Source organism: Protopterus annectens, chromosome 8.part0, assembly GCF_019279795.1.
Source record: "Protopterus annectens isolate FY-2018-M chromosome 8.part0, PAN1.0, whole genome shotgun sequence".
NCBI classification, from domain to species: Eukaryota; Metazoa; Chordata; order Ceratodontiformes; family Protopteridae; genus Protopterus; species Protopterus annectens.
The window spans coordinates 885,621,763-885,643,346 of record NC_056741.1 but is presented as its reverse complement, the minus strand read 5'-3'; the positions used below and the strand labels follow the sequence as shown (position 1 = coordinate 885,643,346).

Below are 21,584 nucleotides of genomic sequence, written 5' to 3'. Positions count from 1 at the left end.
TACAGCAATAAATAAAAATACAGTGTATGTATTAATTTTCACTCATCAATCTGAATTTCATTTAAATATCATTAGAAATACAGGTACAAGTCACCATACATTTGTCCTGGCAGCAGATGATGCCATGTAGTACGAAAGTTTATCTTCTTATAGGCTCATGTTTAAGTACTATCCAAAATTGCTCCACACACCATTACAAGCCTAGCCAAAATACCCTATTCAGAAGTTCCATCCAGTCTCGAGGGAAGGCAAAAAAAGATAGACTGGGGGAGAATTTGAGGCTGCCACCCAATTATCTAGGTTTACCTTAAAGGTACCAATGGTTTTGCTTTGCTTGACGTACAGGAGTTTATCCACAGGTGAGGGATATGTTGAGATATGATGATGCCTATGTGCTTTACTTATTCAGTGATGAAAAACAGAACTTATGTACCCACTATAACGTTCCATCTGAGTAGTTCATAGGTAGGTACTAGGCTATCTGCCCGAGGGCATTTATAAGCCTAGCCAGAGTGTGTCAGCTTTCGCCGCCCCATTGATTAATTAACTGAGCCTCTGTCAAGAAGAGCCAATGAATTGAGCCCAGGATTTTCTGTTACCCATCCACTTGTCAATCAAGGTTTCTCTTGAAGAGTGTTAGTGAGGGGCTCTGCCTAATGTAGTTAGGAATTTTGTTCCAAAGCATGGGGAGTCTCTGTGACAGGAATCTATCCCTCCAGCATGTTCTATTTATTGTTGTGGCGAGGTTTAGCTCACTAGAGCGAGTGGCTCGCAGTGACTTGGATTTCTTTAGGTGAAGCATGTCCATCAATTCTGAGTTGGTCATGGCTTTGTAAGTCAGGCAGAGATCACCTCTGAGTAAGCGATATGCCACTGAGTACAGCTGGAGATTTTCCAGTCGGGCTGTATAGGACATATGTTTGAGGCCAGTAATCCTCTTGGTGAGGTACTTTTGTGGTCTTACCAGCTGTTGGAAGTGTCTTGTGAGGTACATCCCAAATGGGGCATTGTACTTTATGATGGGTCTGATGAGTGACGAGTAGAGGGGCACTATAACCTCTATTTCTTGATGCAAACTCTTTAGTAATTAGAATGGCTACATAGAAGGATTTCCTAACTACTTTGGCAATATGATTGTCAAAGGAGAGATTACTATCTACCTGGGTCCCAGATCTCTTATTACCTCTTCTGTATTAAGGGGGCTGCCACATATGTGGTAATTTATGGGTGTTTTGTTTTTCCAAAACGGGATGATTATGCATTTGTTTGGCATTTAGCTTGAGACCATGACTTTGACACCAGGTGTCTGTCTCAGTAAGGCCCTTTTGAAGAATGTCTGTGTCAGCTGGAGAGTTAATTATGGCTCCCAGTTTGCAGTCATCAGCGAACTTGGTTAGCCATAGTCCTCCTGTGTTTGCCTGTACTTCTGAGAAGTATATGCCGAACAGTAGGGGTCCCAGGATTGAGCCTTGTGGGACACCACTTGTGACTGTTTAGAGTCGGACCTGTAGCCAGCTATTCTTACCATGTGAGTTCTGTCTGTAAGCCAGTTGGCAACCCATCTCGTGACGTAGGGGTTTATGTTCAGGCTGGCGAGTTTTTCTATAATTCCCGAGTGGGGAATGGTGTCAAAAGCCTTGGCGAGGTCAAGGTAGGGTGTTGTGAACTACCTTCCCCTCATTATGGCCTTGGTGACTGTCTCGAAGAAGTCAACCAGGTTTAGTAGGCATGATCTGCCCTTAACAAAGCCGAACTGGGTCGGGTCAAGTGTTTGGAGGTTCCCAATGTCTTTGTTAATGAGTTCCATGATGATGCGCTCCATAGCCTTGCAGACCAGACTAGTCAGGCTTATGGGGCGATAGTTACCAGGGTCAGTTGTGGCCCCTCCTTTGTGGAGCGGAATAACCGTTGCTGTGCGTCATTCTATGGGCACGTGGCCTGTGGACAGGCTGAGGTTAACAGTGTGTTTAGGTGGCGGGTTAGTTCGTTCTGTAGTCCGTGCAAGACGCAGCCTGGGACACCATCTGGCCCCACTGACACTGTGCTTTTGGCTTTTGAAAGGGCTGTTTTCAGCTGTGCGTCTGTGACTTCCGGGACACTACACTTTTCCGGTATTGCTGTGGGCCCTTTTGTGGGTGAGAGGGGGGTGAAGTTTGCACTAAATCTATCTGCCAGGATGTTGGCAATATCAGTGGGTTCAGTATTTTTTGTGCTATTTTGCACTAGCTCAGAGCATATCTGCGAGTTGCCACTTAGATTCTTGACATAGCTAAAGAAGGCTTTGTGGTTATCTTTCGAATCCTTGGCTATTTTTCTTTCAAAGTTAGCCTTGGAGGATTTTATGAGGGACCTTAGTTTCCTACGGATACTGATCAGGGATGTCTTTCCTTCTTGGGATTTGTTTTTTTTCTGAACTAGTTTCCTCCTTCTATTGTATAGCCTGTTTATGGTAGGGGTCCACCAGACTGGTTTCCTTCTCTTAGGGGAGTGAGTCTTGGTTTTGCTAGGGATGGCACGATCCATGCATCCTTGTAGGTGCTCAGAGTGCATTTGTAAAGGTTCCGGCATCTTGGACACTGTTATCCTTTAGCGTGGGGGCTGTGAAACTTACCACCTCTGTCTTAAGTAAGGTGAAGCTTGCTATAGAAAAGTTTTTCACTCTGGTTTCCTTGGCTGGAGGTGGTGGCGTGGTGTGGGCATCCAGAGTGACTGGTTTATGGTCTGATCCAACCAGTGATGGGTTGACCTCCTGTGGAACACCTGTCGTCCATGTTAGTGATGACCAGGTCCAATATGTTTTCACCTCTGGTAGGGGAGTTTACCAACTGATCCAGGGCATTTGAGTTGATAAATTCCAGGAAGCGCTGGACCTGGGAGTTTGTACTTGAGTAGTTTTCCCAGTTAACGGTAGGGTAATTGAAATCATCCCAATATCAGGGTTTTCGGTAGGACATTCATGTTTTCCAGTGTCTCCAGAAAGGCATAGTGGTGGTCCTCGGTCATGGAGGGTTATCTGTAGCAGGCCACAATTTGCAGTGCAGATTTGCCTGATGTTAGTTGCACATGGATGATCTCGGAGGTATCATGCTGTGCGTCACTAACCTAGAGGTGTAGGTATCCTTGATGAATATGGATACACCCCCTCCTTTTGTGTTTTGGTCCATGTTCTGTAGCCGAAATGTGTGGTACGAGTTCTAGCCTGGTAGTGCTGGGGTGCTCTGTGGAGCCTTGAACCAGGTTTCAGTTACTGCACAGATGTCGACGTTCTCCATACTGAGGAGTGCTTCGAGCGCGTGCATTTTGAGATTTAAACTCTTAGCGTTGAGTAGCATAACCCTCATTTTTTTATTTGTGCTGTTTACAGAGGTGGGTTTGACTTTTGAGCCTTGCCTAAAAAAAGGCACTATGGGGGCAGCAACAGCCTTGGCCAGTATTCGAAAGCCTAGGGGTGACAGGTGCAAGCAGTCTTTTGCGAAGCAACAAGGCTTGTCGAGCATGTCATCCCAGGTTGACAGACACTGGATCCCCTTTGAATGACACCAGAAACTTAGCCAATTGTTGAAATTGATCATTTTTTCTTTATACTGCGGTATCATTATTGGTGGGGGCAGGATGCTACTCAGGGTCAGGGTCATACCCGCCTGGGCTACATGATCAGAGAGCTCTTCCATGTCTCTTTTCATGTAGTCCAGGGAGGTACGTCTCAGGTCATTCACACCAACATGAACGATGACAGAGTCATATTTGTACTTGTTCTGGAGTGACCTGAGTGCTTGTGTTATGTGGCGGATTCTGGCTCCCAACAGGCAGCTAACAGTAACTTTCTCCTTATCCAGCCTAGTGAGTGGGACGTCAGTGTGCCTGACTATAGAGTCGCCTATTACTAGTGTGTTAGGTATGTTATTTCGCCTTAAGGGCTGTGATTGTGCGGCACACTGATTTTGTGTTTTATGTGTTGTCTGGTTTGTGATGGGAGGTGCAGTTTTTGGGTGTCTGCTTTGGAGGTCTGTGATGCTTTTGCAGGTTTTTATTTAGAGCCTCCGAGTATTTATGTGTATTTTTTGCCAGGGCTGGTTTAGTATGTCTGTGTGAGGTTGGAGGTGTGGTGCAAGTGTTAACCTTCTCATGACTGCCTGTTCCAGTCTTGGGTGGATAAAACTAAGCCTCCAATTTAGCTATATAATTGCATCTCTCGCATATGTTAATGTTTTGTGGTAGGAGAGCGTTGTCTGTGTACATGAGGCAGTTGTAACATTGCCTCAGGATACCCAAGTTCACCAGCTGGTCTGGACAGTATACGTGAAATTGACTTTGGTCATGCTTGAATGGTAGGGTGAGCTGCTTAGTAGCTTGGATGGTGAGGGGTGAATAATGAGCCTTGCCTTGCTGGGCAATCAAGTGTCAGGGTATATTAGTGCTTGCTATTAGGTCTGAGCAAGTGCTGGACTGTAGGATGCTTCTTAAGTGCTTAGGTTGAGAGTTAAGACTACTTTCAAGGGAAAAACTGAAGAGGAGACTTGGTGGAGCCAGGATAAATTTAGCCCTAGCTAACCGGCGCTGCCCAGACATGCAAACCGTGCAAATGTGGTTTTTACAGCAGGGAAATGAAAGAGATAGAAATTAGCCCAAAATGGCCTATAAACTACTAAGTTCTGCACTGGAACCACTCCTCCAGGGACAGATGGCTGCTCAAAGTTCCCTCTCTCACAGGTGAACACAGAAACCTCACTCTATCCAAGTAAGGTATGGGCAACTCAGAAAATTGTAACACAGCCCTGAATTCAGCACTAGCCTGAAAACTGGACTATACTAGCTTAGAAAGGTGGGAGAAAATTTTTTTTTTGAAAAGATAAGGCAAAAACAGTAAAAAATACACTTAAAACAGCTTTAAACGACTACAAACAGTACAAAATACACTTAAAACAGCTTTAGATGACTACAAACAATCAGAAAAGGCTTTTAAACAAATTACCCAATTAACCAGTAAAAAATATCAAAACTGAGCCCTGTTCCTGTAGTCTTCAATCAGACAAGTTCTAACTATACCACTCCTGCCACGGGGGTGCAGGGGAACCTTCTCCAAAAAAAAGAAGGCCTGGATTAGTGCTCAAGTTATACAAACAAAGCTGGATTCGGCAGGCCTGAATCTAGTCTATGCTACAGCAAACAAGGTGCACCAATTTCAGTAGGAAACAGTTCAAATATGCAGGAACTATAAGCCTTTAACCAGAAATTTACAGCTCAAAAGGGCCGAGTTCAGCTTCTCCTCCCACAAGAGTGCAGACCACGAACCTTCTTAATGTAAAATAACTGGCCTGAAGCCCAAGTGCTTAAACCAGAACTAATACACTTAACACGACACTGAGCCTTCAATCAGCAGTTCCCAACTTAGAAGGATGTAAGCTACCTGTCCTGCCAACAACAGTGCAGATCATAAACCTTCTTAATGTAAAACATCTGGTCTGAAGCCCAAGTGCTTACACCAAAAGGCTTAGAATGATAGCTACACTTTAATCAGGTTATTACCAAGCAGTAATAAATACAATTGAATACTTTTAAGAAGGCCTGGATTAGTGCTCAAGTTATGCAAACAAAGCTAGATTCAGCAGGCCCGGATCTAGTCTATGCTACAGCAAACAAGGCACACCAATTTCAGTAAGAAACCATTCAAATATGCAGGCACTATAAGCCTTTAACCAGAAATTCCCAGCTCAGAAGGGCAGAGTCCAGCCTCTCTTCCCACAAGAGTGCAGACCACGGACCTTCTTAATGCAAAATAACTGGCCTGAAGCCTAGGTGCTTAAACCAGAACTAATACACTTTTAGAATAACAGACACTGAGCCTTCAATCAGCAGTTCCCAACTTAGAAGAATGTAAGCTACCTGTCCTGCCACAACAGTGCAGACCACAAACCTTCTTAATGTAAAACAACGGGTCTGAAGCCCAAGTGCTTAAACCAAAAGGCTTAGAATGAGTTACACCAAGCAGTAATAAATACAATTGAGTACTTTTAAGATGACGTAAAAGCACAATAAAGTAGGAAGAAACACAAATACAGTAAAAGCAGATGAAAAAAGTGCAAATTTATTTATTTTTTTTTTTTGAGTGAGCAAATGAGATGGGCCCAGGAGGCGTATCCAAATGCAAATTTACAAGAGGGGCGTGCAGTTTCAAAGCCACCAAGATTAACAGCAAAACAAAAGCAGGGAGGGTGGGTGGGGAACTAACTGAAAAAACAGAGCCACAACTTCCAGCTAGATAGTATTCAATGCAACACAAATAAATCAATTTAAATGCTGTATTATTTGAAAAAAGTGCAGATAAAGATTTACATAAATACACTTATATGTCCAGTTGACTGCAGGTAGGTCTTAGCTGGCCAGAGCTCAGAGTTTAAGCAGCAAATAATCCAAAATGTGCCACTTATACAAGGTAGAAACCGAATAACAATGAAGTGAACTACCCCCCACTTATCACTGGCTATTCAGGAATTCTAACAAGCATTAACTGAAAAAACAGAGCTACACCTTCCAGCTAGATAGTATTCAATTAGTTATACTTCATTTGTCAGTTAGTTGTACTTCATTTGTCTTCAACCTGTGGGTCTTCGGATCCACATCGGATCCGACACTGCCGCATTTTCCAGCTGTGGCTCTGAGCTCCATGCTTCTCCCCTTGCCCATAATGCCCCCCCCGTCTCCCTTCTCCCCTCAGGTCGAGTTTGCTGCCTAACATGCATCAGACACCCGACCCAGTAACACCTTATCACCAGGAACACCAATAGGAAACTCCCTTAGCCTGGACAGAAACAAGGATCCCAACAACAACCATCTGATAAGAAAAAAATATCATCAACTGAATGATAAGGTTATGGGGAAGGAGGGGGGAATGGTTGAAGACAAATGAAGTATAACTACTAAGATGGAACGTTATGGTGAGTACATAACTTCTTTATCTGAAGTAGTTTACTTCATTTAATCTTCAACGTGTGGGATAGAGTCCCCAGCTACCAAACTCTTGGGTGGCCCTCATGGAAAGATATACCGAAGCACAGCAGAGCCAAAGGATGCTCTACTCCTAGAGACAATGTCTAATTTATAATGCGAAATAAAGGTATGAGATGAGGCCCAAGTGGCAGCCGAACAGATATCATCTAAAGATATCCTGGACCAAAAGGCCGCTGACGTAGCCATAGATCGGGTCGAATGAGCTTTCACTTTCCCTGGCAGAGACAGACCTCTCTCCAAATAGGCTTGGTCAATGCATTGCGAGATCCAGCGAGCAACTGTCACTTTCGAAACTGGTTTACCGAAGAAGGGCTTGGCATAAGACATAAAAAGTTGATAAGATTTTTGGAAGGGTTTAGTCCTGTGTAGGTAAAAACCTCAAATGTCTACACACATCCAATAAATGTAACCTATATTTCCCTTTGTTCTGGTAGTTAGGAAAAAAGACTGGCAAGTTAATGGTCTGATTAATTACTGGCTTCCAAAGCTACCTTAGGGAGGAAAGACGGGTTGGTGCTATCTTTATGAAAGATCATGTAGGGCATTTTGATTGAAAGAGCCTGAAGCTCAGACACCTTTCTGGCGGAAGTAATGGCGACCAAGCAGGCAGTTTTAAAAGTCAGAAACAACAAATCCACTGAAGCCGCAGGCTTAAAGGGGGGAGAAACCAGTGCCTGCAACAGTAAGGTAAGGTCCCACGGTGGGATAGGATCCTTTACCGGGGGTCTAAGAAGAAAAGGACCCTTAAGAAAGGTTTTACAAAGTTTAGAGAAAGCCAATGAAGACATATTTACCCCCACGTGGAAATTAGAAATGGCTGCCAGTTGGACTTTAACCATAGAGGAACTGGCACCCTGTTGAAAAATTCTAGCAGAAAATCTAAGACTGCTGAAAGAGGAGCAGTAAACGGATCCCGGGACTGCTGAGAGGCCCATGTCGATAAAGGTTTCCATTTACTACGATACACTTTTCTGGCAGAAGATTTGTGAGCTGCTACCAGAATAGACTTAACAAGGGCTGACAAACCGGGAGTCCTAATAATCATGGGAACCGGAGTAACCAAGCAGTGAGCTTCAGACTGTCCTGGTCTGAGTGTGGGATCCTAGAGGGATGAGACAGAATATCCGGAACCAGATCTGAAGTCCGAAGTCCATGGTGGAACAACTAGGCGAGACCTGAGTAAGGGAAACCAAACCTGTTGAGGCCAGAATGGGGTGATGAGGATCACAGTGCTCCCCAGCCTTCGGGCTTTCTGCAGAAACTTCGACATCAGGGGAAAAGGAGGGCATGCTTAAAGAAGACCGGGAGGCCAAGCATGAATCAGAGCGTCTCTGGGGGTTCCCCCGGCGGAGGGTTCAGAGCAAAAAACTCTAAGCATTTTGCGGTGGAAGGAGATGCGAAGAGATCGCAGCAAGGACGACCCCATTCTAGAAAGATCTGTTTCACTACTGATGGGTTCAGAGACCACTCGTAAGGCTTCAGGATAGATCTGCTGGGCCTGTCCGCTAGAATGTTGGACCGTCCTGGAATGTGCATTGCCACCAGAAAACGACTGGTAGAGATCGCCCATTCCCACACTCTCATGGCTTCGTGACACAGGGGATAAGATCTGGTTCCCCCTTGTTTGATGATATACCAGACCACTGACATATTGTCCGTCTGAAATGCAATCGTTCCTAGAGGAAGATGAGCATGAAGGGCCTGCAAAGCAAGGAGAACTGCTCTCATCTCTAGAACACTGATGTGCAGAAAGGTCTTGGAAGGAGACCACGTGCGTTGGACTCTCCTTCCTGAGCAATGCCCCCCCACCCTAATAGGAAGGTGTCCGTGGTCACCATGGTCTTGGGAAAGGCAGGTGGGAACAGACATCAATGTGGGGATCTGGAGACTGAATCCACCACCAAAGGGAGTCCCTGCACGCCCTCAAGATTCTCACTGGAAAGGACAAGGGAAGATCAAACAGGGACCACTGAATCGCAAGTGTCCACTGCAACACTCTCATATGAAGGTGCGCCATTGGAAGAATATTGATCGTGGCTGCCATAGACTCCAATGCACTTAACACTGCCTCGGCTGTCAGTAAATGGGTCTGAAGAATGTGCAAGACGTGTAACCTCAGATTGCATATCCTGTCTAACTTAAGGAACACCCTTGTTTGTAATGTGTCCAGGCGTGCCCCAATGAAATCCAAAACCTGAACCAGGAGTACAGTAGATTTGTTCATGTTGATTGTGATGCCCAACTTGTTGGCTAGCTGAAGGAAGGAGACCCTGGCCTGGCAAAGTAGATGCTCTGAAGGGCAGTAAAGAGCCAATCGTCCAGGTACGGAAAGACCTGAATACCCTGAAGCCTCAGGTGAGCCGCTACTACTGCCATTACCTTGGTGAACACCCGGGGGACTATGGTGAGACCAAAGGGAAGGGCTCGAAATTGATAATGATTGGCTCCCAGCCAGAAGTGAAGGAACCTCTGGGAGCGCTTGTCCATCTTGATGTGATAGTATGCGTCCTGGAGATTGACTGAGCACATCCAGTCTCTTGCCTGCAGACAGGGCAGGACAGACTGAATCGTGACCATCCGGAATTTTGTCTTGGTTACAGACAGGTTCAATTTGGACAGCGGGACCGGTTGCATGACTCTTTTCCTTAGCAGTGAATCTATTTGTACTTCTGCCTCCTCCTGTTGCGTGGGTGGGACATCTGGAAGGCCTTTGTTGGATGGGGGAGGTTCCTGGAACGGAACAGAATATCCTCTGGATAGGATGCGCAACACCCACTGATCTGTTGTTATAGACTCCCATGCTAAAGAGTGTAGCGACAAACGACCCCCGACTGCCTCCAGAGAAGAACAATCGGGCAGCCCCTCAGGGCTGCTGCCTGGGTTTATCCTAGAAAGGTTCTCGAGACCCGAAATTCTTAGGATCCCCTCTGCCTCTGCCTCTGGGGGAAGGCAAGTCCTGAGCATCCTGTGAAAATGCCTGATACTTGCGGAACCACATCTTATTTGGGCCACACTGGTTCCTGGAAAAGGACCTTTGAGGCAGAGAGAAGTGGATCCCGACGGCAGACAATATCTTCCCGTCCTTCTCGCTCTAGAACAAAGTCTCTCTGACCGTCTTCCTGAATAGGGAAGAACCGTTGTAAGGGGTGTTTAGACGCCTTGAAGGGCTCCGTAAATTGACATAAGCGGAGTCAGGTGTGCCGCCTGATAGCAACGTCTGTCCCCGCCACCCGTGCGGCTTCCTCCGTGGCATAGGAGAGCAAACGCATGGACGTGTTGGTTACTGCTTTTAGGGTGGCTATTTGTGCATCCAACGTCTTCCTATCCTCTGCCAACATGGATCCTAGGGTCGACTCCACGATTTCCTTAACAAGATCTCTCTGGAGTCGGATGACGTGCGGCATATAGTTCAGCGACCTCACGGAGAAGCTTGCTGAAGCATAAACTTGCTTCCCAAAGCGATCCTATGCTCTCGACTCTCAGTCAGGAGGGTGGACCGTGGAGCTCTACTGAGCAAGCTCCTTCTTGGTGGCCACTGCCACCATCATAGCATCTACAGGGGACCCCTTGTGCCAACGAATCTTGTCAGAGGGTGGACTCAAAACCTGATCTGGCTGCTTAGGGATTGGCTCTACGGTGTCCGGCTGCTTCCAAGCCCTAGATGTTATTAGTTCCACAACTGGGTCGGCAGGAGCGGACACCCAAGAGGTAGATGGGCCCATGCCAAATGCCTCCAGAAACACAGACTCATCTGAGGTTAGCTTTGGGGTGGACCATCCTCTGGCGGAGGAGCTTCATGATGCCCCCAAAGGAGACATCCTCGGGGGGGTGTGGGGAGTGACCTTGGGGAGCCTTCCCCTTCATCCAAATCAGTGTTTTCCGTGAGGCACTCTGGTGGAGAGTCCAAGTGCCTCCTTTTACAAGTATGTTTGGTAGAGGGCCTCCTCAGGGGGACTGTCTGGGGAGGCCTTGTAAACAGGCTGTTCTGAAGGCAGAACTACCTGGGCTGGCACGGGCTGTCCCTGAGAGGGCAATATGGCCGGAACCACACTCAGACCCAGGGGGGGGTCTGGACGGATTCAGAGGACGAGACAGTTTGAGGTCTCAACCCCGTGACAGCCCTCTCCACCACATCAAAAGTAGAGGGGGAAATGTGTCTCCTGGGCAGAAAAGGTGAAGCTGCTCCATCTTACCCTGACAGGGGATTCGAAGCCGAGCCTGCTGGAGCTGAGACACTGAGAGGGATGCTCCTCTCCGATAGGCTTGGAGCAGAAAAACACCCCTTAGATCCGACCCTGAGGATGCAGGTCCGAGAGCTTGGATCCAATCCAGTCGGATCTGACAAACTCAAGGCACTGGTCAGCGTCAAGGTACAGGGTTACCTTCGATGCCAACCCCTCAACTCCAATCGTCCTCGGAGCCAACAACTCCGAAACCACGGGTTGGATCGGAGAAGGGGTAATGGGATGGAACAAGGGTTGGAAGGGACCCACTCTGGAGGGAGAAGGCCCTGGCAAAACCCCCATCTTTATCTGACTGCGGATAAACCTCCGTATCATCTTGTCCATCGCCGCTCCCGAGAGGCTCCGAGTGGAGCAGGAGGACGCCGCTGAAATCGGACGGGAGTGACGGTGGGTGGGAGACCTGACCAGAGACTGGCTTTGTTGTTCCTCGGGCTTAGGTGAAAACCTAGGGGACCTAAGCCCAGGAGTCACAGGCCTGGATAAAGGCTTCACTTTCGGCGGCAGGCCGGCCTGCGACAAGTGGTTGGGGGATCGCTTGCGAAGCCGGTCCTTCTTAACCTGATCCCCTTCCCCAGACCTCTTGGCGGGAGTGCGTGTCCCAGATGTCAAAGAAGAAGACAGAGCAGTAGCCGCTGCTTTCCTCGCAAGGGAAGAGGGGACCGCAATCCCAGAAGAGGGCAACAGGCCCTTAAGGATCAATTTGTCCCACATGTCCTTAAGTGCCCTGGGGTTAAACCCAGTGCAAACAGGACAGGAGACTGGTGGTGTTCAGCCCCCAAGCAGACCATGCACAGAGTGTGGCCATCCACCAGGGAAAGCTTATGGCCACACATTGTGCACTTTCTGAAACCTGGCTTCGGGGCATCCACCATCCCTTCAGCCCGCCCAGACACACACACACACACACACACACACACACACACACACACACACACACACACACACACACACACACACACGAGAGAAAGAAAAGGAGAATGGGAAAGGAAACCAACTCTTTGACAGACACACACTCACGAGAGAAAGAAAAGGAGAACAGGAAAGGAAACCAACTCTTTGACAGACACACACTCACGAGAGAAAGAAAAGGAGAACAGGAAAGAAAACCAACTCTTTGACAGACACACACTCACGAGAGAAAGAAAAGGAGAACAGGAAAGAAAACCAACTCTTTTTTTTTTTTTTTTTTTTTTAACTAAATGAAGAAGCCCAGGGAAGTACAGAAAAGTTCAAGAGAGAGGAAAAGTCAAGAGGAAGCTAAAATACAAAAATATACGCTTACAAACACTGAAACAACATGCTGGAGCTGGAACCACACTTGTTCACTCTCAGGCAGCAAACGAGATCTAAGGGGAAAAGTGAGACAGGGTGGCATTATGGGTAAGAGGAGGAGCATTGAGCTCGGAGCCATAGCTGGAAAATGCGGCCGTCTCGGATCCAATGTGGATCCGAAGACCCACAGGTTGAAGATCAAATGAAGTAAACTACTTCAGATTTAAGATTGTTTAATGAGTAAATGAGGTGCCATATGTTCTATTAAGGAAAAAGAGTTTAGAGCAGATTTGATCTTTAATGGCTTGAAAGGCTAGACATAGTCTGTTATAGACTTCTCAGTGGAGATCTGAGTGCAGAGAGAGGATGCCGGTCTGTCCTGATAAGACTTTTAGGTCAATGACATTTTTTTCTGTTATGAATCTCAAGCTGAATGATATGTTTAGACAAATTTATGCAAAATGTTGCACTGCATTACACTCAATAATGAGTTTGATAAAATACAAGTAAAGTAGAATTAATATTTAAAACAACCACACAGAAAAGCTACTGTCCCCAGAAATCGTACACAGAAAACTGAAAGCTTTCAGCACTAAATCACAGTCAGAAACGCTGCTAAAATTCTGCACAGCTGCTACCTGTGTACTACTACCCTGACTGTGTTCCATCAAAATCTTGTCTAAGATTACTGCACTCTATGATTTTTGCTACACACTGTACTGTAATCCATTAGCAGTGAAAAATTTTGTGCCGAAATCATATATTGTTATACGCTTGTTTTATATCTCTTTTCCTAATGAAAGTATTTGTCCTTCTGTATAACAAATTGTACTACCAGTGTAAACTTCTGTTTATATTTAATGTGGAGCTTTTCTCCTAAGACCTCTGCTGAGAAAGGACAGCTTGTCCATACAGACTTTCCCGGTAAGCATATGTAAAATAAATAAGTAAATAATACACTCCATAGCTTTACATCGGAGGCTAGTGAGACTTCTAGGTCTTTAGTTAAAAGGATGCATAGTTGAGCCACCCTTGAGTAATGGCATTACAGTGGCTGTTTTCCAGGTTTCAGGAAAAACAACCAGTGGAAAGGCTTAGATTAAAGAGGTTAAGTAGGGCATCAGATAGGCCATATTTGTCATAGATAATCTGGTAACTTATTATATTATCAGGTTGCATGGATGACATTTAGAGGGTTAACTGAACTTGCTCCAAAGTAATTAATTAAAGTGGGTGGCTCAGACCGTGGAACACATGAGTGTGTGTGTGGAGTAAAATTTGCACTAAATTTGCCAGCTAGGACATCAGATATTAATTTTAGGTTAGCATGTGTATTACTGTGGACTAGTACAAATCATTGACAGTGTTAGGTCTTAACTTCCTGACAAAGTTAAAGGAATATTCATAGTTACTTTAGGTTTTACTACTTATTTTAAGTTGATACTTAGTTTTGTGCTTAATAATGGTTGCTTTAAGCTCTTTACTGGCTTAAGTGTGCTTTTAAGGTGAGTAGAATGTGACCTCTCAAAACCATTAAGCAATTTCATTTTCTTGCTAAATAATTTATTTATATGGGTATTCTACCATAGCAGTTTATTTCAAATGTTGCAGATATTGACTGCCTTAGCAATACAACTATTTAAGTAAGGGAAGAACTCAAGAGGTATAGGCAGCAGCTTTAGCAATGGTCATCAAGTAACTGAAGGTGGTTTCTGTTTGGGAAGATCCTAAACATAGAGGTACTTGTATGGGATATACCACTCATTTTGAAAGAAAAGATTACCAACTTCTGGTTTGATTTAACAAAACAGGATGATCCATAATGCAAGAAGTGGCCATATTAGCAAGGACAAGATCAACAATATTGGGGCCCTTAGCAGAATGGTTAACTGAGTGGTTGGCATGCCCAATGCTTCCTTAACATTATAAACGATGACTCGCTTTTTCCGCAAACAGTGTAGGTCAGTCATTTTACTGACAGAGAGTTGAAATTCCCCAGAAGAAAGGTAATGAATTTAATGAGGATTTCAGCTAATGTGTTAAGGTAACTATCATATTCAGAAGAAGTCATACATACTGTTCTGTAACTGCTGAATTCCAAGATGGTGGACATCCTATGAGCACCCTTTCCATGAGGCTCCTATCCAAAATATTAGAACCAGTTAGCCTCTTATCTTCATTTCAAACTAAAATCTTCAACAAGCGCTTAACATTCTAAGAGCATATAAAACCTATTTTGAGTGCTTTAAGCTTAATCTTGGAAAACTCATGCTAATCTAAGCCTAAGGATAACCAGGAGACTACTCACCACGTGTATACTACAGGCCTGAAAAAAGAGTGATACCAGCTTAAAAAAAAACGAGATCTCGAAACTGGAAAGAAATTTCAAAAGAAGTGGATAGTATGGAGACACAAACAAGCACGACCAAACTCTCTGCAATAGTCTCCCCAGCAACGGAGACTATACCTAAGAGGCAGAAAACGATTACGTAGATTGATCCAAGTAAATCCAGCACTAAGCAGAAGCCAGACTCAAATATATACATGGAAGAAATCAAAGAAGCTTTATTACCTTTACAACTGGCTATGCAAGGTTTTTCTGAGCAGCTCTCTAGCTTTGGCAACAAGACAAACCAGATTATGGAATGCATGGATAACATAGAAGAAAGTACCAAAGCCAATGAACTACAGCTATCCTTGCTGAAAGAGGAACTGAGCGCTAAAAATACCACGCTGCTAGATAATCAACAGAAGATTACTGATTAGGAAGACAGAAGTAAGCAAAATAATATTCTAGAGAGAGGTGTACCGGAATCCTATAACCATAATCAATTAACAGAGATATACTTACAAATTTTTGAATTAGTCCTGCAAACAGAAGCGAACACTAGTGGAATTCTTATTGAAAGAGTGCACAGGGCTCTTAATGTGAAACAGAACACTGATATCCCTAGACAAATTTATGTAAAATTGATAAACTTTCAAGATGTCCAAAAAGTGCTATCAGCTGTAAAAAAAAACAAAATTAAATTGGCTGGAAAGGTCACAAAATTACCTTATCACAAGACTTTCCTTCCATTAAGGAGAAGTGCCAGAAGCTCTCGGTTTATTGTGCTGACCTCATTAAACGTAAAATTAAATTTCAAATGAGAAATCCTAACACACTGATTTTTGTGCATAAAGATGTTATATATGCTGTCAACTCACCCAAAGAAGCCAATGCGCCGCCTTCGTGAAAGCCTTTGGTAAAGCTCCGGTCTCATAGTCTTTCTGGCAGACAGAGTTGTAAACGTGGTTTCTTGATCGCTTGTTTGGTTGGACAAGATACTTTCTGTGGCAATTGTGGTCTGCAGAGAAAATCCTGTCAGGGTTTAGTTTTTAGTTTTTTGATTTTGAATGTTGTCTGACTGGAAGTTTTTGGTGGTCGGATGCTGGCCACTTGGGGAACCTATTGGTTGGTTTTGGTTGGGTGTTTAGTACAAAATTTAGGTTACAACTTCCTCTTATAGCACCTTATCCTCCCCCAACGTAGTAACCGCATTGCATGGCTTCCGATACTTACAGGAGTCACGAATCAAGCTCTGAATGCAACTTCAGCAAATGGGTTAACAGTGAAGGTAATATCCCCATTGAGAAGAGATAAGTGGATATTATTTGTCTTATTGTGGCTCTTGCTGCGAATCGCTAACATCTATGTAGTGATAGCCAGGACTGAGTGTCTGTCCTTTGCGGAAATAAATATACATGATAGTCTTGGACTTGATGGCATCTCATATTTAATCTTCCCCGTCAGACAGTCATTCAGTGAAGTTATCTGGTGTACGGGCAATGGAAATAAATGCATCATACACCTTACATAAGTATCACCATGTATATGATTGAGGTTTGATGCTCTGGGGGGAAAAATGTTTTAACAGTGATAGATTTTCTTACTACATACATACACGCACTTGCACGCACTCGCACATACACAGTATCGCTAAGGCAATCTGCTGTTTTATTTTATAGCCCCCCCCCATCATTTTTAATTTTAATTTTAGTAAGTTTCTTTGTTTAAGCAGTCTGATCAAGAATACAGGGGACAGTACAACAAGGAATATCGCTTGTAATATATTTCTTCCAGTCTTGATTCTTTTAAAACATTTGATGATAATAACAGGGATGTTGTTTTAAGACATTAGGTTGTAGACGATGCAACATGTATCATCACAGTGGTCTGCATCTATAGTTTGGATAGAGATGGATTAAGCTAATCAAATACAAGATGCAGGGTGTACGAAAGTGAGGACATTTTCCATCCTCAATGTAATTACACTTTACTTATATTCTCTGATGAATACTGGATAATACACTAAACTATGTGACTCATCTTGCTATTACTGTTGGTTAATTCTGCACCTACATTCTGTTGGGGCTGGTAATTCTACACTGGCATTTTACATGCTAAATACTGGGGTTTTATGTTATATGTTGTGATTTACTGTACTGTTCTTACCAAGCCTCTAGTTGTCCTTGGTTACAGGTATAAATAGGAACTCGTGTCTGTAATAGGTATTAGACTTGCATACGTAATAGAAACCCTTGTTGTATTCATACTAACAAATCTACTTCTAGTTATCTTAATTGATTCTGTAACATTTCTCATATAATTCAGTTAAAGCAGGGGTTATGTGTACTGTCTGTTTTTAGTTATCACAGTGGCTATTCACTTATGTTCATTTTAGGAGTATATGGATACCTTGTAAGAAGGATAAGGGATGACAACTCTAGGAATTGGAGTGTTATTGTAAATATGTTCTCGTACTGTTAAGCTGTTAGAAGTATTTAAAATGTTTTTTATAGGTAATACGATTTCCCAATTTAAAAAGCTTTTAGTAAGGTTTGCATTTGTATCCTTATCATCTTGTACTCTTTGAAATATGTCGGGTGGGTGGTTAGGCACAGGTTCAGGTTTGAAAGAGTGTGATGCAATTGATGAGAATACACTTTTATGTCTACCCCTTTTTTCTACCTTTATATACTTCATAGGTATAAGCCACGGTGGTATAGCGGTAGTGTTGTTGCCTCACAGCAAGAGTTTCTCTTGTTCGATTCACGGCTGGAATGCCTTCTGTGTGGAGTCTGCATGTCCTCCCTGCGGTCGACTGGCCTCCGAAAGACATGCGTGAATGATGAATGAATGGGTGTGCTTTCGATGAAGGTTGGGCATCGGGCTGGCAACTCGGCACCATAAAAAATCTACTGCCAATCATTAGCGGACTGGAGTTCCGCTGTGGCGACCCCTAACCGGGAAAAGCCGAAAAGAAAAACAACATATACTTCATAGGTATTAAAATCTTCTGTTAAGTATAAACATCACAGTACATTAACAGCAGCTTATATTCTACTGATTAAGCTCTAGGATTGTGGATTACTGATTCATGGAATGTGAGGGGGCTATAAGATAAAAACAAGAAAAATCTGTTATTGCACTTAGTTTTCAAATCTGAAGCATGCATATGTTTTTTACAGGAAACACACATGATTACAGAGGATTGGAAAGGGGTCTTAAATAAAAAATGGATTAAAACAAGAAGTTATGTACTCACCATAACGTTCGATGTATGTAGTCCATCTCGCCTCACATGCTTACCCGTGGGTTTGGAGCCGAACCTCGGGTCCGACTCGGTCATACTCTAGCTCGAAGTCTTCAACTGGCTCGTGGCTGAGAGGTATCCCATGGCGCAATGCGCCTATTCCCCAGATCTTGTTTGCAGTGAGCTCACATCCGCACACACACACACACACACATATACACACATACACACACACACACACAGAAACACGTTGAGAGGAAAAAACAACTCAACATATCAAGAAGGAGTGCTGAAACCAGAGACTCGACCTCTAGGTCTTCCAGGAGGGGGTAGGTGGGTGGGTTAGTAAGAATGTGAGGCGAGATGGACTAACGTTATGGTGAGTACATAACTTCTTGATGTTATGTAGTCCAATCTCACCTACATTCTTACCTGTGGGACAGCGTCCCTAGCACCTAGACCTTGGGCGGCTCACTGGAAAATACTCATGAGCACTGTGGAACCAAATGAGGATCTGCCCCTTGATACCAGATCCAATTTGTAATGAGTAATAAAGGTGTGAGGAGATGCCCAAGTAGCTGCAGCACAAATATCATCCATAGACATCCTAGCCTGAAAGGCAGGAGAAGTAGACACCGAATGTGCAGAGTGAGCCTTTACCTTGAAGGGTAATTCCTTGCCATTTGAAGAATAGATGAAGGAAATGCAGCTAGAAATCCATCTGGACAGAGTTACTTTGGAAACTGAAGTCCCTAGTCTGTTTTCTGAAAAGGAGACAAAAAGTTGGTCAGATTTTGTTCTATGTAAATAGAAACGTAATTGTCTGTGAACATCCAGCTGATGAAACTTAAATTCTGCCCTGTTAGAGAATCCAGGGAAAAACACAGGCAACTCAATAGACTGGTTGAGGTTGACCACTGAAGCAACCTTAGGCATAAAGGAAGAATTGGGTCTTAGCGAAACCCTATCCTTGTGAAATATCAAGTAAGGGGGCTGGACTGATAAAGCTTGGAGTTCAGAGATCCGCCTAGCCGAAGTGATGGCTATCAAAAAGAGCATCTTCCAAGACAAAAATTTTAGGTCACAGGTTGCCACGGGCTCAAAAGGAGGGGAGGTAAGCTGCTGTAGTAAAAAATTAAGGTCCCATGGCATAACAGGATCAAAGATCGGAGGATGTAGTAGCATAGTCCCTTTGTGAAAGGCCCTACAAAGTCTATGCACCATTATATTGGGTTCCATTAGCAACATGAAAAGTAGAAATGGCTGCCAACTGTACTTTAATAGTTGCTGCAGCAGATCCCTGACTAAACAGTTGAGATAGAAACTCTAAAATCGATTTGATGGGAGCTGTATAGGGATCAATTTGTCTTTCATGAGCCCAAATGGAAAATCTCTTCCACTTACTGGAATAAATCTTCCTAGTAGAAGGCTTGTGGGAGGAAGACAGAATATGTACCACCTCCGATGAAAAATCATGAAGCCTGACTAGGGATGGAATTGGAGCAGCCATGCTGTCAACCTGAGGGTTTGGATGGAGGGGTGGAACTGCCCTGACATACGAGTCAACAGATCCGACTCTGGGTCCAGAATCCATGGCTCGTCCATTAGATAAGGGTGAAGAAAGGGGAACCAGATCTGGCGAGGCCAGTGTGGAGCAATCAGTACCATTTTGCTTCCCAAAGACTGTGCTTTCTGAATAACCTTTGTTATCAGGGGAATTGGAGGGAAGGCATACAGAAGACCGGCGGGCCAATCGTGAACTAGAGCGTCCCTGGGTGTTTCCCCTTCCGGGAGAATAAGGGTGAAGTAGCTGCTGCATTTGGCATAGAGGGGCTGGCAAATAGATCGCAGCAAGGCTGACCCCATCTGCGGAAAATCCGTTCCGCCACCTGTTCGTTCAGGGACCACTCATGAGGCATCAGAATAGCTCAGCTCAGCCTGTCGGCAATCACTTTGGACTTCCTTGGAATGTGTGTTGCCACTAGAAAGCGCTGGGAAGATTCTGCCCACTGCCACACTCGAGTCTCTCTGCAAAAGGGATACGACCTGGTTCCTCCCTGTTTGTTCAGATACCAGACCACAGACATGTTGTCCGAGTGGATTGCAATTGTCCCAAGAGGAAAAAAGCTGTGAAGTGCTTGCAACGCTAACAGCACCGCTCTCATCTCTAAGACATTGATATGCAAACCTGAATTCTTTCTTCTGGCAGGAAAACCTTCATGAGCACTGTGTATAAAGTACAGTTTTGTACCTACCATAAATGTAGATGTTCGAAGATCCACATTGCTGCAGTCCTTACATAGGGTAGTCCGCTGTCCTCGGTCGGCCCGAATACCAAAGTATTAGGCTGACGTCGGTCATGGGCGCCTAGATCTGACATCAGAGCGTCAGGGTATAAAAGCGCATGACCGACATCATATCCTCAGTCTTTTCTTGCCCCAGATGTCAGAAGGCCCTAAAAAGAAAGGCCACAGCCAAAAATAGAATACTTCCCAAAAGGCATGTACAAATGACAGCTACCACCCAAACCATACAATAATTTCAAACTACAGAGGGGAAGGAGGGAGGGTAAATTGGACTGCAGCAATGTGGATCTTCGAACATCTACATTTATGGTAGGTACAAAACTGTACTATGTTCTTCATCTCACATTGCTGCAGTCCTTACATATGGGTAGAATCCCAAAGCAGAGGTAAAGGGAGGTTGGCAAAATTATAAAGCATTGGGAGCTGCCAAAATGCCCTGTAAGATTGCAGTGGCAAATCCAGCTCTAGATTTGGAATAAAGAGGAAGGTGGTAGTGTTTAGAAAAAGTATGCACTGAACTCCAAGTAGCTGCTTCCAAAATATCTTTAGTAGCTACTCCCCTTAAAAAAGCAGTAGAAGTGGCAGTAGCCCTAGTGGAGTGAGGTCTGATTCCAGCCGGAACCTCCTTACCATGATGAGAATAACAAAAAGCAATACAAAATCCAATCCACTTAGAAATAGTTTGTTTTGAAACAGGTTTCCCCTGAGAACCTAAAGCAAAAGAAACAAACAACTGCTGAGACTGTCTGAACCCTTTAGTCCTGCTCAAATAATAATGCAACTGCCTGTGAATATCCAAAGTGTGCAAAATTTTCTCCCCTTTATTTTGGGGATCTGCATAAAAAGTAGGCAAATGAATTGATTGGTTCAAGGCCACCTTTGAAACCACTTTAGGCATAAAAGTAGGATTAGTACGCAGAGATACCCTATCCTTATGAAAAATTAGGAAGGGTTCAACTGCCATAAGAGCCTGCAATTCAGAAATCCTTCTAGCAGACGTAATGGCCAACAAAAAAGCAGTCTTCCAAGACAAAAACTTTAACTCAGCAGTAGCTGCAGGCTCAAAAGGAGGTAAAGTAAGTTTTTCCAACACAAAATTGAGATCCCAGGCAGGAGTAGGAGCTCTACGTGGGGGTCTTATGTTCTTTGCCCCCCTAAGAAATTGCTTAAACAAAGGA

The 21,584-nt window shown here is 44.3% G+C and overlaps 1 protein-coding gene across 1 annotated transcript in view; it reads right to left on the bottom strand.

Annotated features, from left to right (window-relative positions):
• LOC122809136 (cyclin-Q-like) overlaps positions 1-21,584 on the bottom strand; it is a gene marked incomplete in the record, with an annotated part of 593,010 nt that overhangs the window by 309,947 nt on the left and 261,479 nt on the right.